This window comes from Pipistrellus hanaki, assembly GCF_964339955.1.
Source record: "Pipistrellus hanaki genome assembly, chromosome: X".
Lineage (NCBI taxonomy): Eukaryota > Metazoa > Chordata > Mammalia > Chiroptera > Vespertilionidae > Pipistrellus > Pipistrellus hanaki.
The window spans coordinates 45,334,613-45,349,409 of record NC_140524.1 but is presented as its reverse complement, the minus strand read 5'-3'; the positions used below and the strand labels follow the sequence as shown (position 1 = coordinate 45,349,409).

The window sequence follows — 14,797 nt, the reverse complement described above, 5'->3', positions numbered from 1 at the left end:
TCTAAAATCAGTAAATAAAAACTTAAAAAACTAATTTTAGAGGCAAAATACAAGAAAAAAACTATAGTGACAAGTAACTACTGTGAAATAGTTGATTAAACCATAAAGCAGACTGCTTATTTTTTTTCAAAGGGATTCATTAAATGCCATTTTGCCCTTATTCTGCATCTCACAGCAATGATGACTGATTTTTTAAGGTCAAAGAGCGAATGGAGCAAATTTATTACGAGAGGGAGGAAAAATAAATGCCTTTGGAGGAGGATATGCTGGAGGGAAGAGGAGAAATGACGTCTTATTTAAAATATGTAACCCCTTGATGGGGGTTAGGCAATGAATCATATTCTCCTCGATTTTTCTATGTGCTATAGACATCCGCCACAGTTCTTTCTGTAGGGCACTGAAATGAGAGGAAGAGGAAGTGAATAAAGCTAATACTAAATATATAGCACCCACTGAGGACAAGAATATTGAAAGAACGGGAAAAATAAGAGCATGCTACTGCTAAAACCCAGCTGTTTTCTACCATATGTAACAATATAGAAGCTAATAGGATAGCGAAAGCCAGGGCATCCCTCACATTAGAAGGGCGGATGCTTCTAAGGTAAGAGACCCGCTTACCCTGGGACATAAAGAGGGAGCCAGAGGGGACAAAATGGAGTTGAGGTCTAGGGACGCCCTAGAGGTCGTTGGGAAGCCTGGCAAGCTCTTGGTGTGCCCCTTTGGGAAAGGGCATGGCAAAGGAGAGCACCCAGATCAGGAAGATGCCTCTCCCTCCCCGGGAATGGTGAGCGGCAGAAGAAGCAGCCGAGGGTCTCAAGGACTCCAGACTTCAGTAAAGGGGAAGATGTAGAAATCTCGGGGAGCTCTCCGGCCCCCGGGGGAGTCGGGTGGGCAGTCGCTGGAGCTCGAAAAGAAATGGAGCCGATTTCGGGAACCGGAATGGAACCGTTGGCTCAACTGCTTCGGGGCTCAGGTGCGGGAAGGCGGCGTCGGGCCGAAGCCTGGCCAGAGGGGTTACTCACCGGAGCGGTTACCCGCGGCGATCGCAGCGGCAGGCGCCGGGTCCTCGGAGCCGCGAAGAGGAACGGCGTGTCCGCTAGCGCCGGCGAGGAGGGCGCCGCGGAGGCCGAGAAAAAGCCGCAGCGGCGCGCGCGCACCCAACGAGCGGCGGAGGCGGAGCCAGGGCCGCGGCGCGAGCCCGGAAAAGACGCGCCTGCAGGGGCGGGCGGAGTCGGGGCGCGCGGTGGCGAGGCTGAGCCGCCGAATGGCGGGAGCCCACGGCTCGGCCCACCCACGCTTGTGCCTCCGCTCGCCCGGGACGTCAGCCCGAGAGGCGGATCCTAGGGCACCGAACGAGAGGAGGGGGGCTGCGCTGGAGCCGGCTCGCCTCAGGGTCTCTGGCTCCCGCTGCTGCGGGGCTGGCGGCCGCGTTATCCCTGGGTTGTCAAGGTCGGCGCCAGTCTGGTTTGGGCGAAGTGCAGAACCTGCCCAAAAGTTCCCCTCAGGTCATCTTTCAGCCGCCCTTTGAAAAGAATGCGTCTCCCAAGGACCTGTATGCATGCACATAAGCCTAACCAGTGGTCACTGACAATGGGGCGGGGTGGGGGGGTGATGTGTGAGGAGAGGTTTGGAATGGGAATGGGGGGATGAGGACAAATATGTGACACCTTAATCAATAAAGAATTTTTTTTAAAAAAGAATGCATCTTTGGATTCACTGCCTTTCCTATGGAGAGAGATCTTGCCGAGCAAAGACACCTTGCTCCTCCAAGCCTGAGCTAATGCTTGCATCTTCCATTTATCTCGCATCTCACTGCGTCAAGACCCCCGTCCCCTCCCTCCTGCTGATGAAATATCACAAGGATGCAGGGTTTTCACTTTATGCTTTTCGTACCCAGGGTGCTGCAAGGTCAAGTCACGGTAGCACTCTGATATCTCACTGGACCTGATCGTTGCTTATGAGCCAGTCCTACAAATACTGTTCCTAAGAGATTTGAGAAATTGCTGTTAAAAATAAAATTCCAGCAAACTGTCTCCGAACTTCAAAAGGAACAGATCATAATTGCAAATGAGCCATGACAAACTGCCAAGAATTTATTATAAAAATAATAAGAAAGCGCCAGTATTCTTCCAGTTTCTTGATACAGACTAGAAGACTAGCTTCCTTTCCTGCTAGTAATTGACATTTCATTTCACTTGCTATTTTCATTTTCCCAAAGAATTACCAGAGGTAACAACATTCATGGGTATCTCACCGACTCAGGTTACAAGCTAGAGTCATTCTAAAACTTTAATTTGCATCTGAATCCTCTGGAGTGCTTGTTAAAATATGGGTGCCTATATCTGCAATCCCAATGTATTGCATTCAGATATGAGTGGGGCTGTGCGGAAACCGGTTTGGCTCAGCGGTAAAGCCTCGGTCTACGGACTGAAAGGTCCCAGGTTCCATTCGGGTCAAGGGCATGAACATTGGTTGCGGGCACATCCCGGGTAGGGGGTGTGCAAGAGGCAGATAGTCGATGTTTCTCTCGTCGACGTTTCTAGCTCTCTATCTCGCTCCCTTCCTCTCTGTAAAAAATCAATAAAATAAAAAATACAAAAAGATATGAGTGGGGCTGAGAAATTTGAATTTTTAATGTTTTATTGATTATAGAGAGGAAGGGAGTAAGAAACATCATGAGAGAGAATCATTGATCAGCTGCCTCCTGCACACTCCACACTGGGGATTGAGCCCACAACCTGGGCATGTGCTTTGACCAGGAATCAAAGTAGTGACTTTTTGGTTCATAGGTGAATGCTCAACCACTGAGCAACACTGCCAGGGCAAAATTTGAATTTTTTAATAAGTATTCCAGGTAACGCTATGGTTGTAGTTTTATAATTAAGAGAGTATGGAGTTATAGCTTTTGTATATTACTACTCTGAAGTGGGATCACTCATCCAATTTCCAACAGACCCACCCACTTACATATAACATGCCTATAATTATTGCTATGGCAGTTCTGTAACTTCCTTTTATGATTGACCTAGAAAGTACAGGACTTCAAACAACAAGTTTATTTGTCATGCCTATTTCACGAGATCTTGTTGTAATGCCAGAAATAATCATTTGTCAGCTATATAATTCACTGGGTACCTATATTGTAGAGCATGTTCTTGAATAAGGTGGTTTGTTCAACGTCATTTCGTTATAAAGTTGATGAGATGCCTTAGGAACTTAACTCTTGTTTGTATCAATTAGCCTAGGGTAAAATTGGTTTTGTTATACCTCATTTTGCTTAGAAGATAAGGGAGAACTTACTATACAGAGAGCACTGTCATCTATAGTAAGGTTAACACAAATGAAATCGAAGAAATAATGGTCCCTTCCCTCAACAAACTTTGTGTCTAGTTGTGGAATCAAAACAAAAAGTACAGACCCCTTGCAACACATCAATCTGTTGGACCAAGATGAAAAAGAACTTGTAATTGAAGAATACTTTTGTCAATTTCCTTTACCACCAGTCACTTAGCCAAGACCTTTTCAATTAGGCAATTTCCTCTGAACACTGAGTCCTCTGCTTACCGCAGTACCTCTAATTCTGCAAGGTTTCAAGGAAAGAGCCTGAAGCTCTCAGTGTTTTTGTTTATATGTATGGGCACATAACACACTATGTATGTGTGTGTGTGTGTGTGTGTGTGTGTGTGTGTGTGTGTGTGTGTGTGTATAATATAGGTATATTTTTGAGACCAAGAAACTTGAATTTTCAATATCTTTATCAATTAAGCTATTCATTAATGCTGAAGTTCTGGCTATTTTTATCACCTACCATAGCTCACCTTTTCCTCTACAGTTAATTGCACCCAGGATGTAGAGGAAAGAAGAGCTACATTGCCAAAAAGGAAACCAAGTGTATTTATTGCTTTTCCTTTTTCATTTTTTAGGATCAAAACAAACCTTATTTAATTCCTTGTCACCAGAAACCCTCCAGAACTACTACCCAGGAGCAAAACATTCCCCTGCCAGCTGTCTGACATTTTAGGGAGAACATTTGCCCCATTGTTTACTAGTTAGGAAGACAGGGGATTATTATCCTTATTTTACAGATGGAGAACCAGATGCAGGTCAAATGATTTGTCCAGTCACAACTAACTAGTAGCAAAGCCTGGATTTCCTACCACAGTTCTGATGACTTCTAGCCAGGGTACTTGCCACTATATCACACTTCCTTGGTAATAAGTCCTCCTCAGAATCACAAAAGCAGTTAGAAATAGAAAAGAAAAACATGGAAATTGAAAAGAGAAAATTATACAGTGAAATTGATAAATTCAAAATACAACATAAAAAGCAATGAATGCAAGAATATTAAAATGTTTGAAGCCAAACAGAATTGAGCAGGACAGCTCTTCTAGGAGGTACTGATATTTAGGTCTTGCCCATTTTACACTCCTGTAATAGGAAACTGAAACAGATAGCCAGGCTGCTGGCATTAGTTATTTATGGAAGGTCAGAAAACAATTCTTCATTGACTGGGGAACAGGCCTTTGTGTGTTAAATATATTTCACAGGTTTGTAAAGTAATAATATCCTCTTGTGGAGGAAATCGCAAGCAGCAGGATTTTATAACAATTTTTTCACAGTCCAATTATGTCTTGTCATTAATAAGACTTTATTTTTTTCAGACCAAATAACCAGGACAAATATTGTCTTCAGTGGCATATCTGAAACAACTGGTGAAATCAGAAACCTAGATAGAAGATGATCTCACTGTGAGCATAAGTAATAACCCAAGCTACTCTTTTAAAAAATAGTCAAAGGCATAGTAGTTATATCTGAATGTTCTTTTTTTTTTTTTTTTGAGAAATGATTCTTTGTCATCTCAATCATTTCTTGAGATTGAAATACATTTTATAGTTTTTTAATTAATTGAAAAACCAAAAAAAATGGAAAGACTGGATAGGAACACTGAATATTATAAAGAGTCCGTTTCTTCATATATATAACGCAAATTAGACCAGGACTCCATAAGGGGTCACGATCAGACAGGAGGAGGTTGTGCACTCAGGTGAGGCCTGGAGCAGAGACACAGAGGTAGGGAGGCCTGCCTGAGCCAGCATGGTGATTTGGGTAGCCCCAGAGTGGACACAGGCAGAGGGGCTAGAGGATGCTGTAAGTCAGGCAGGGGTCCTGGCCCCCTGTGGCGCCAGTCCAGCCTCCTGTGGTGCCAGTCTGGCCTGACTCCCATGGTTGCTGGTGCTACGTGAGTCAGGCAGGGGTCCCAGCCCCCCACAAGGTGCCTCCTAGCACAGCAGGAGGCAGAGCACCTCCTAGTGAAATTTTAATCGAGCTGGGCCTCTAGTTAATCTATAAAGTCAGTGCAGTGCAAGTCAAAATCCCAGCAGGGTTTTAATGGAACTTGATTTCAGTGTTTCTCACTAATTCATTCTTTGTCTTTTAAAAAGTGAAAGGACTTGGGCAGGCCTCCCTACCTGTTTCCATCTCTGAGCACACAATGCAGTATGAAGATAGTGTTTTATTGAGTTATACACTTGTATGATTTTATTAACAAATTGCACCTCAATAAATTCAATTTTTTTAAAAAAGCAAACTCCTATCTATCCCCTCTAAATAAAATCTGCAGTATTCTTGCAAATTGCTTTACCAACCTTCCCAAAAAGGAGGAAACAACAACAAAATATTCATATTACCCATGAGGCAAATGAAATGGGCTGTGGTTGTCAACAAGTCTGCAAGAAAGTTACATTTGGTACATTTTTACCCACTTTCTGTAGTGCCTCTAGCCTAGGTTAAGGGAAAAGGTAATCAATATCATAACTCACCTTAAATCTCTAGTTTTCTTTCCCTTTCAAATACAAGAAGATTCTATTTTATCTCTCATTCTTAAAAGACAAGTCAAATAACAACAAAATTTAAAAATGCCCCTTATTCAGAATCATTAACTATTAAAATCCGGAAGCCACATAGAGGCAGAGTAGCAAATGGAAAATCTTTAGAAACCATTTGGGCATTGAACTTGGACCACCTTCAACCATGTTACATAACTTCTTCAGAGCCTCAGCTTCCTCATCTGTAAATTGGGAATAATATTAACTTCATTCATAAGGCTCCACTGAGAAAGGATTAAATGAAATCATGCTTATAAAATGCCCAGCTTATGGCAAATGTGTAGTAAATGGTAGCTACTAATTACTAATCTCCTCATTTTACAGATAGGTAAAAAAATAAGCTAGAATCAAAACTCATATTCTTCCATTATACCACACCAGTTTTTCTTCAGATTCTCCTAGTTTTGACTGACTTTCTTTGAATCCAAGGACTAAATTCATTAAGAAGTGTTCTACCACCACCACCTTCACTTTCATTCATTAAATCACTCTGTAATCTCCAAGCTAAACTCCATTTCCTTCAATCCTCTTATTATACCCTTTGATAATGCCTTTTATGAAATGGAGAAACCCCATCATTATAACTAGATATTCACTCTGCTCAACCCATGAACATTTATTCAAAATAATCCTTCAAATTAAAATAGAAATAGAAAACAATTAAAAAAAAGAATATATCATATAAATCTATTTCCTTCACTTGTACCATATATGGCACCTGGTACAGTCCAAGTTATTGTCATTCAAATGGTAAATCTTTAGCAATGTATTTGAATAACAATGGACACCAGTTGTTGTTGAGTACTTACTATGTGTCAGACACTGTCCCCACCCCAGCACTTCACATGTATTATTTCATTTTACCTTCACAATAAGCCTATGAGGTAAATACTATTATTTGAGAGAAAAATGTGCATGTGGCTGAATAAGTAATGTTTCACATGTGCATCTTATCAGATAAACTCATCTAGAAGAGAAGCAAAGTCTCATTTTGGAATATCTTACATCTATACTAGACCCAGGGGGAACCCCTCCTATGACAAGACATTTAAAGCAAATACTACCTTAAAGGTAAACTCATAGCTATTGAAAGTCAGTTTTGACTACGAGATGTATTTAATCTATATCATCTACACAAGTAGCTTTCAGAATCTATGGCAAACCTCAACTTTCTACAAGCTCTTTTCAATATTTATGAAATTATAAATTTCTGACTTTATTGCCACTGGGCAAAATTTAGGTATGGCAATCTGGATCAGCTTATGAATAACTTCCTCCCTGTAACTATTTTCTCTCTTCAATGAGTCATGGTGCAAATTAGGTCCCGTGTAAAGGTCTCTAAACTCTTTGTAACTGTACATGGACTGATATATTCCTGAAAGATTATTTACAAAGCAATTTTCACACAGTAAGCTCTACTTTTCCACTGACTGTCGCTTTATTGTTTTTAATTTATTGATTAAGGTTTTACCTATGCGTCCTTATCCCTCCATTACCCCCTTACCCCCCCAACCCCCATTCATCCCCCACCTCCCCCCCTGTTGTCTGTGTTTTATTATTTTTAAACATTTATTTATTTATTTATTTATTTATTTATTTTAGAGAGAGAGAAACATCAATTTGTTGTTCCACCTATTTATGCATTCATTGGTTAATAGTTACATGTTCTCTGACCCAGGATCAAACCAGAAATCGTGGCATCTCGGATCAACTTTCTAACCAACTGAGATACCTGTCCAGGGTTCTTCATTATATTTTTTATTATTACAGAGGAGCTGCATGTTCATTTCCTCTGTTGAAATGAAAGTATATAAATAAGAGAATATTTGATCCCACTCCACAGAGATAACAACTATGAACAATCTGGTATATATCTTTTTAAATGTTTGCAGTGCCTATATACAGTCACATATACTTATTTTTAAAAGAATATATTATACATATTGCCCTACAAATTGTTTTTATTCACTTAATAAGATATCAGAAACATCATTCCATGTTTAGAATTATAATTCATTTTTTTTTACTGTTATACAGTATTCCATAATATGGATATACCATACTATATTTGTCATATCCTTATTGATGAACATTCAGGATTTTTCCCTAATTATCACAATATTCCAAATAATATCCCTATGCATATACCTTTTTAAGTACAATTTGTTTTTATTTCAGAGAGAGGAAGGGAGAGGGAGAGATAGAAACATCAATAGAATTAAACATTGATTGGCTGCCTCCTGCACACCTTCTAATGGGGATCAAGCTGGTAACCTGGGCATGTCTACCCTGACTGGGAATGAACCAAGGACTTTGTGATGTACGCACGGGAAGATATTCAACCAACTGAGCCACACCAGCTGGGCATCTATGCATATATCTTGGTGAGTTTGTTCAAGCAGTTGTATAGAGGATCCCTATCAGTGGAAATGATGCTGGGTTGAAGAGTATGTGCATTTAAAAATTTAAAAGATACTTTAAAAAGTGCCAATCCAATTTACACTCCTACTTGAGTGCTATTTTCCTCATATTCTTGAAAACATTGAAGATGATCAATCTTTAAAAATCTTGCCAATCCAATAGACAAACAGTGCTATCTTGTTCTTGTTTAATTTGCTTTCATTACAATATTTAATTTTACTTATATGTGGAATCTAATGAACAAAATAAACTGATGAATAAAAAAGATCCAGAAACATTGAATCACACAACAGACTTACCTGCTGTATTTCAGAGGGAAGAGGGGGTAGTGGGAAGAGATTAACCAATTAATTTATATGCATAGCCCATGGACAAACAATAGTGCAGGGAAGGCCTGAGAAGGGGACAGGAGCAGGATGGAGAGGTTTGTGGGGGGAGGGGACATCTGTAACACTTTCTATAATAAAAATAAATTTTTAAAAATAAGATAAAATGTTTGATAATTTTAACATATTTTTCTAAAATTAATAACTATTACACAGAAAACACCAAAAATACCCAAAGAACACTTTTTAAATCCAGATCTGCTGCTCTTGGACAACCACTATTAATATTTTCATCTATTTTTCAGTAGTTTCTTCTTATGCATATTTTTCTCAAAATTGAAACCATTCTCTATATATAGTAGTGTGTGCTTTTTTGCCCCTTGACATGTAACATGAGCTCTCCCCTGTGTTCTTAAAAATCATTTTAAAACCATGTTTAGGCCAAAACTGGTTTTGCTCAGTGGATAGAGCATCGGTCTGCAGACTGAAGGGTCTCAGGCTCGATTCCGGCCAAGGACATGTACATTGGTTGCGGGCACATTCCCAGTAGGGGGTGTGCAGGAGGCAGCTGGTTGGTGTTTCTCTCTCATGGATGTTTCTAGCTCTCTATCTCTCTCACTTCCTCTATGTAAAAAAATCAATAAAATATATATTTAAAACACACACACACAAAACTATGTTTAGGAAGGCATAATATTCTAGTATATAGATATCACATAATTTACTTAACCAATCCTCTATTGTTTGTGGGACATTTAGGATAGTTTCAAATTTTATCCAGTACTATAAATGATGCTATTATGAAGATTCTTGATTATTAACTTGCATTTCTCTCAAATTAGTTTCTTAGAATAACTCCTGCATGTAGACTTGCAGAATCAAATGATATAATTGACTCATATCACCAAAACAGTTTTTTTCTCTGATTTTCAAAAGAAATAGAAAACAAGTAATTTATAGTAATAGTCCCATTGATAAATAGGCCCCCAAAAGAAAACAAGTGCATTCACTGATCTGCTATAGAATCACAAAGGTTATATTTAAATTAAATATAATGATTCTTCAAATAAGTCACCAACACAAAAACAATAGTGTTTACAGGGTAGAGAGGTTGTTACTTTTGTTTGGGACTTGAGTTTGGGGATTTTTTGGCAGGAGTACACTATTTTAACATTCTACTTGGGGGAAATGTCAGAGAAAGACAGCTTAATTAAACAGAGCTCACTACCTTAAAAGTCCTTTCAACTTCAATCACACCTTCCTCCCCCACACCATATACTTTACCCCTTTTCCCAACAGTTTACAAAAGCTGCCACTTTTGGGGAAATAAACAAGCTCACCTGGGGCTGAAAGGAGGACTAAATACAGAATCCCAAGAGAAGCATGATGTAAAGTACACCTATAAATTAACATAGAGAAGTAGCCTAGGTTATAAAAAAAAATGTCAAAAACGAATCTTTAGATAATGCAGATCAGATCAGCTCCATGATAAAGCTCTGTAATAGTAAATTTTGATAGGGCCATAATTGTATCTGGTGCAGTGTTTAAACATTAGCAAACCTCCAAAATTGGAAATAAATACTAACACAAAGACCATGTCAGCTACTTTTATCTGAGATGACCAGGTTCATCTTTTCTATTGGCTTTGTATTTTAAAACCACATTTATCAACAAGATCATGCTATGATGTGCCTAAATATAACAATCTTTACCAGATAGATCTTATGTTCTTACTCTTTTCAGGGGATAATTTGCCAATTCTACTCTCCTGGTGATGATTATGACCCAGAGCTCCCTGAGTCCTGTGTTAGAAGACTAGAAGGAAACCCTTATAGAGGCAGGGCAGAATCACTTTACAATTTATTATAACTTTTCCTTATAAGTGAATAAGAGGGCTGGTACACGAAATTTGTGCATGGGGGGAAGGGGATTGTCCCTCAGCTCAGCCTGCACCCTATCCAATCTGGGACATCCCTCTCACAATCCAGGACTGGTGGCTCCCAACCGGCTCTCCTGCCAGCCTGATCATCCCCTAACCACTCCCCTGCCAGCCTGATTGATGCTTAACTGCTCCCCTACCGGCCCTCCCCTAACTGCCCTCCCCAGCAGGCCTGGTCACCCCCAACTGCCCTCCCCTGCTGGCCTGGTAACCCCTAATTGCTCTCCTCTGCAGGCCTGGTCATCCCTAACTGTCCTCCCCTGCAGGTTTGGTCCCTCCCAACTGCCCTCTACTGCTGGCCTGATCACCCACAACTGCCCTCTCCTGCTGGCCATCTTGTGGTGGCCATTTTGTGTCCACATGGGGGTGGCCATCTTGTATGTTGGAATGAGGGTCAATTTGCATATTACCTCTTTATTATATAGGATGGAGGAGAGAAGAGTTTCAAAACCCAGTATCTTTCTTCAGATAACATGCATCATCAGCCCTGGCCAGTTTGACTCAGTGGATAGAACATCGGCCTGAGGACTGAAGGATCCTGGGTTCGATTCCAGTCGGGAACACATGCCTGTGTTGCAGGCTTGATCTCTAGTAGGTCCAGGAGGCAGCCGATCAATGATTCTCTCTCATCATTGATGTTTCTCTCCCTTCCTCTCTGAAATCAATTAAAATCTATTTTAAATAAATAAATAAATAAAATGCATCATCAGATTAAGTGAAAGCCAAGCTGCCCTCATTTAAGGTCAGAGAAGTTATAAAATTTAAGACTGGAAAATTTCAGAGTTGAAAAGTATTTCAGCCATTGACTAGGATATTACACTGTCCTGTCTGAGACAGTTGTGCTTTTGATAAACAAACATATGGGACACACTTTGAAAAATGTAGATTAAGAAATCTCAGGGCAGAGGGCAGATCATTACACAAGTGTACCTAGGCAGTTGGCCAGTACACAAAGAGGAACATGACTTCATATTTTAGAAGTCTGTGTCCCTGGACCATTTTTTCTCTTTTAACTTATTCATTCTGCTGATACAGGTTTAAACTGAGGCAACAGTTTATTATTTTTATTATACATAATATATATTTATATATATATATATATATATATATACACACACACACACACACACACACACACACACACACACACATGTTTCCCAGAAAATAAGACATCCTCCGAAAATAAGACCTAGCGCATGGAAAGATAAGACATCCCCTGAAAATAAGACCTAGCACAACTTTGGGAGAAAAAATTAATATAAGACACTGTCTTATTTTAGGGGAAACAGTATATATATATATATATATATATATATATATATATATATATATATAATTTCAGAGAGGAAGGAAGAGGGAGAGATAGAAACATCAATGATGAGAGGGAATCATTGATCAGCTGCCTCCTGCATGCGCCCTACTGGGGATCAAGCCTGTAACCCAAGAACGTGCCTTGACTGGAATCGAACCCGGACCCCTCAGTCTGCAGGCCAATGCTCTATCCACTGAGCCAAACTGGCTAGGACTGAGACAACAATTTTAATTTCTATACATGCAAACAAAGAAAGAGTTTGCTTTTTAAATTTAAAATACATAACACATTAACTTCTCAAATAGAATTTTGAAGTTGTAAAGAACTTTAAAGTTAAACTATAATCCAACCATTCATTTATTTTCAAATGAGGAAAATGGGGTTCCCCAAGAGGTTGGGTAATTTATCCAAGGTTTATGAAACTTGTTATTTCAGAACTAGTGACTGAAACACAGATCTCCTGAGTCTTGTCACAAAGCTCATCCTACTTTACCACCTTGCCTACATCATATTAATTTCCCAGAAGGTAGGCAATCTAACCATATCCAAAATTAATATAACTACATTTATTAAAATACTCTGAATTTCTAGGATAAAAAACACATCGAGAATATCTAGGGAAAATATGGTCTGTTCATTTTATGTGGAACATGTTTAACAAAGAAAGTAGAAATTTTGAAGGAAAAGATTATTTCTTCTCCTTTACCTAATTTTTAAGGGGGGGAAAAAAAGCAAACTTCTCCAATACATTTGTCGATTATCTTTATGTGCTCAAACTACTATATAAAGGTCCACTCCAGGTTTGCAATTTCCTTCTTACCCAGTGAATACATGGAGTTGAGAATCAACCTATCCCATCTACCATACCTTCCTTATGCACTTTTATGACATTCCTGCTATTTCATTTAACTTTATCAGCAAATATTCAAGGCCTGTAAGAACCAATATCAGAAAGAAACTTTCCAGTATTTCAGAAAATGTGATATTCTTAAGGGCTGGAGCCAGGAAGACCCATGGCTCATTTTGTAAGAGTAAATGTTTTCTACATCTGTGTAGGACCTTAAATTCTAAAATCTTCAACTTCAGTATCAATGTTTTCATCTGTCCTCAGGAAGTTTTCTGCTTACATTAAATGGGGAAAAGCTGGGAATAAAATGTTAATATTTAAAAATATATATTGTTATTGATTTCAGAGAGAGGAGGGGAGAGGAAGAGAGATAGAAACATTTATAATGAGAAGGAATCATTGATTGGCTGCCTCCCACATGCCACCCACTGAGTATTTAGCCTGCAACCTTGGCATGTGTCCCAACTGGGAATCAAACCATGACCTCCTAGTTCATGGGTGGACACTCAACCACTGAGCCTCTACCGTGCAGGCAAATTTTAATATTTTAAAATTCAATTTAAATTCATAATTACATTAATAAATTCTTCATCTACATGTAATATAACAAATATAACCATTTCATAATCTAACAAAATTTACATATTATGTAGTGTGTTCCTAAGTGATAAAGCATTCAAACTTTATTTTATTTACTTTTAATTTCTTTATTGATTAAGGTGTTACATATGTGTCCTTATTCCCCCATTGCCCACCCCCTAACCCTCACACATGCCCTCATCCCCCTGTTGTCTGTGTCTATTGGTTAGGCTTATATGCATCCATACAAGTCCTTTGGTTGATCTCTCCCTCTTACCCCTACCCTCCCTATCTTTCCTGAGGTTTGACGGTCTGATCGATGTTTCTCTGTCTCTGGATCTGTTGCTATTAATCAGTTTATGTTGTTCATTATATTCCATAAATTAGTGAGATCATGTGATATTTACCTTTCTCTGACTGGCTTATTTCACTTAGCATAATGCTCTCCAGTTCCACTGATGTTGTTGCAAATGGTAAGAACTCATTCTTTTTTACCACAGCGTAGTATTCCATTGTGTAAATGTACCACAGTTTTCTAATCCACTCATCTGCTGATGGGCACTTAGGCTGTTTGCAAATCTTGGCTATGGTAAATTGTGCTGCTATGAACATAGGAGTGCATATGTTCTTTCTGATTGGTGTTTCTAATTTCTTGGTATATTTTCCTAGAAGTGGGATCACTGGGTCAAAAGGAAGTTCCATTTTTAGTTTTTTGAGGAAACTCCACACTGTTCTCCACAGTGGCTGCACCAGCCTGCATTCCCACCAGCAGTGAAGGAGGGTCCCTTTTTCTCTACATCTTTGCCAGCACTTGTCATTTGTGGATTTGTTGATGATCGCCATTCTGACAGGTGTAAGATGATATCTCATTGTTGTTTTGATTTGCATCTCTCAGATTACTAGTGACTATGAGCATATTTTCATATGCCTTTTGGCCTTCCTTCTGTCTTCTTTCAAAAAGTATCTATTTAGGTCTGTTGCCCATTTTTTGACTGGGTTATTTACCTTCCTTTTGTTAACTTGTATGAGTTCCCTGTAAATGTTGGAGATTATATCCTTATCGATGATACCATTGCCAAGTATGTTCCCCCATGCAGTGGGCCTTCTTGTTGTTTTGTTGATGGTTTCTTTTTAAGCATTACATGTTTAAACTTTTTATTTCTCAATTTTATTTTTCCCTCCGGCTAAAGAAGCACAAAACTTTTACTGCAAATTCAGAATTTCCAAAAACATTTAAGTCTTTATGGCAAAGAAATTCATTCATTTATTCAGTTATTCAACAAATAAATTTTTAAATATATTTTATTGATTTTTTTACAGAGAGGAGGGGAGAGAGATAGAGAGCTAGAAACATCGATGGGAGAGAAACATTGATCAGCTGCCTCCTGCAAACCTCCCACTGGGGATGTGCCCACAACCAAGGTACCAGCCCTTGACTGGAATCGAACCTGGGACCCCTCAGTCCACAGGCCAACACTCCATCCACTG

General features: G+C 39.3%; 1 protein-coding gene and 1 long non-coding RNA gene across 4 annotated transcripts in view; both read right to left on the bottom strand.

Moving 5' to 3' along the window:
- ACSL4 (acyl-CoA synthetase long chain family member 4) overlaps positions 1-1,183 on the bottom strand; it is an 88,330-nt gene extending 87,147 nt beyond the window's left edge. Inside the window, exon 1 of one of the 3 annotated variants that reach the window (XM_084870459.1) lies at positions 1,023-1,183. The gene's annotated coding sequence lies outside the window, so the exon portion shown is untranslated. The remainder of the gene's footprint in view (positions 1-1,022) is intronic. The other 2 variants (XM_084870461.1, XM_084870460.1) reach the window with 2 other exon arrangements.
- The window catches only part of LOC311615240, a 974,758-nt gene that overhangs the window by 611,144 nt on the left and 348,817 nt on the right, over positions 1-14,797 (bottom strand). The gene's annotated exons all lie outside the window — the stretch shown is intronic.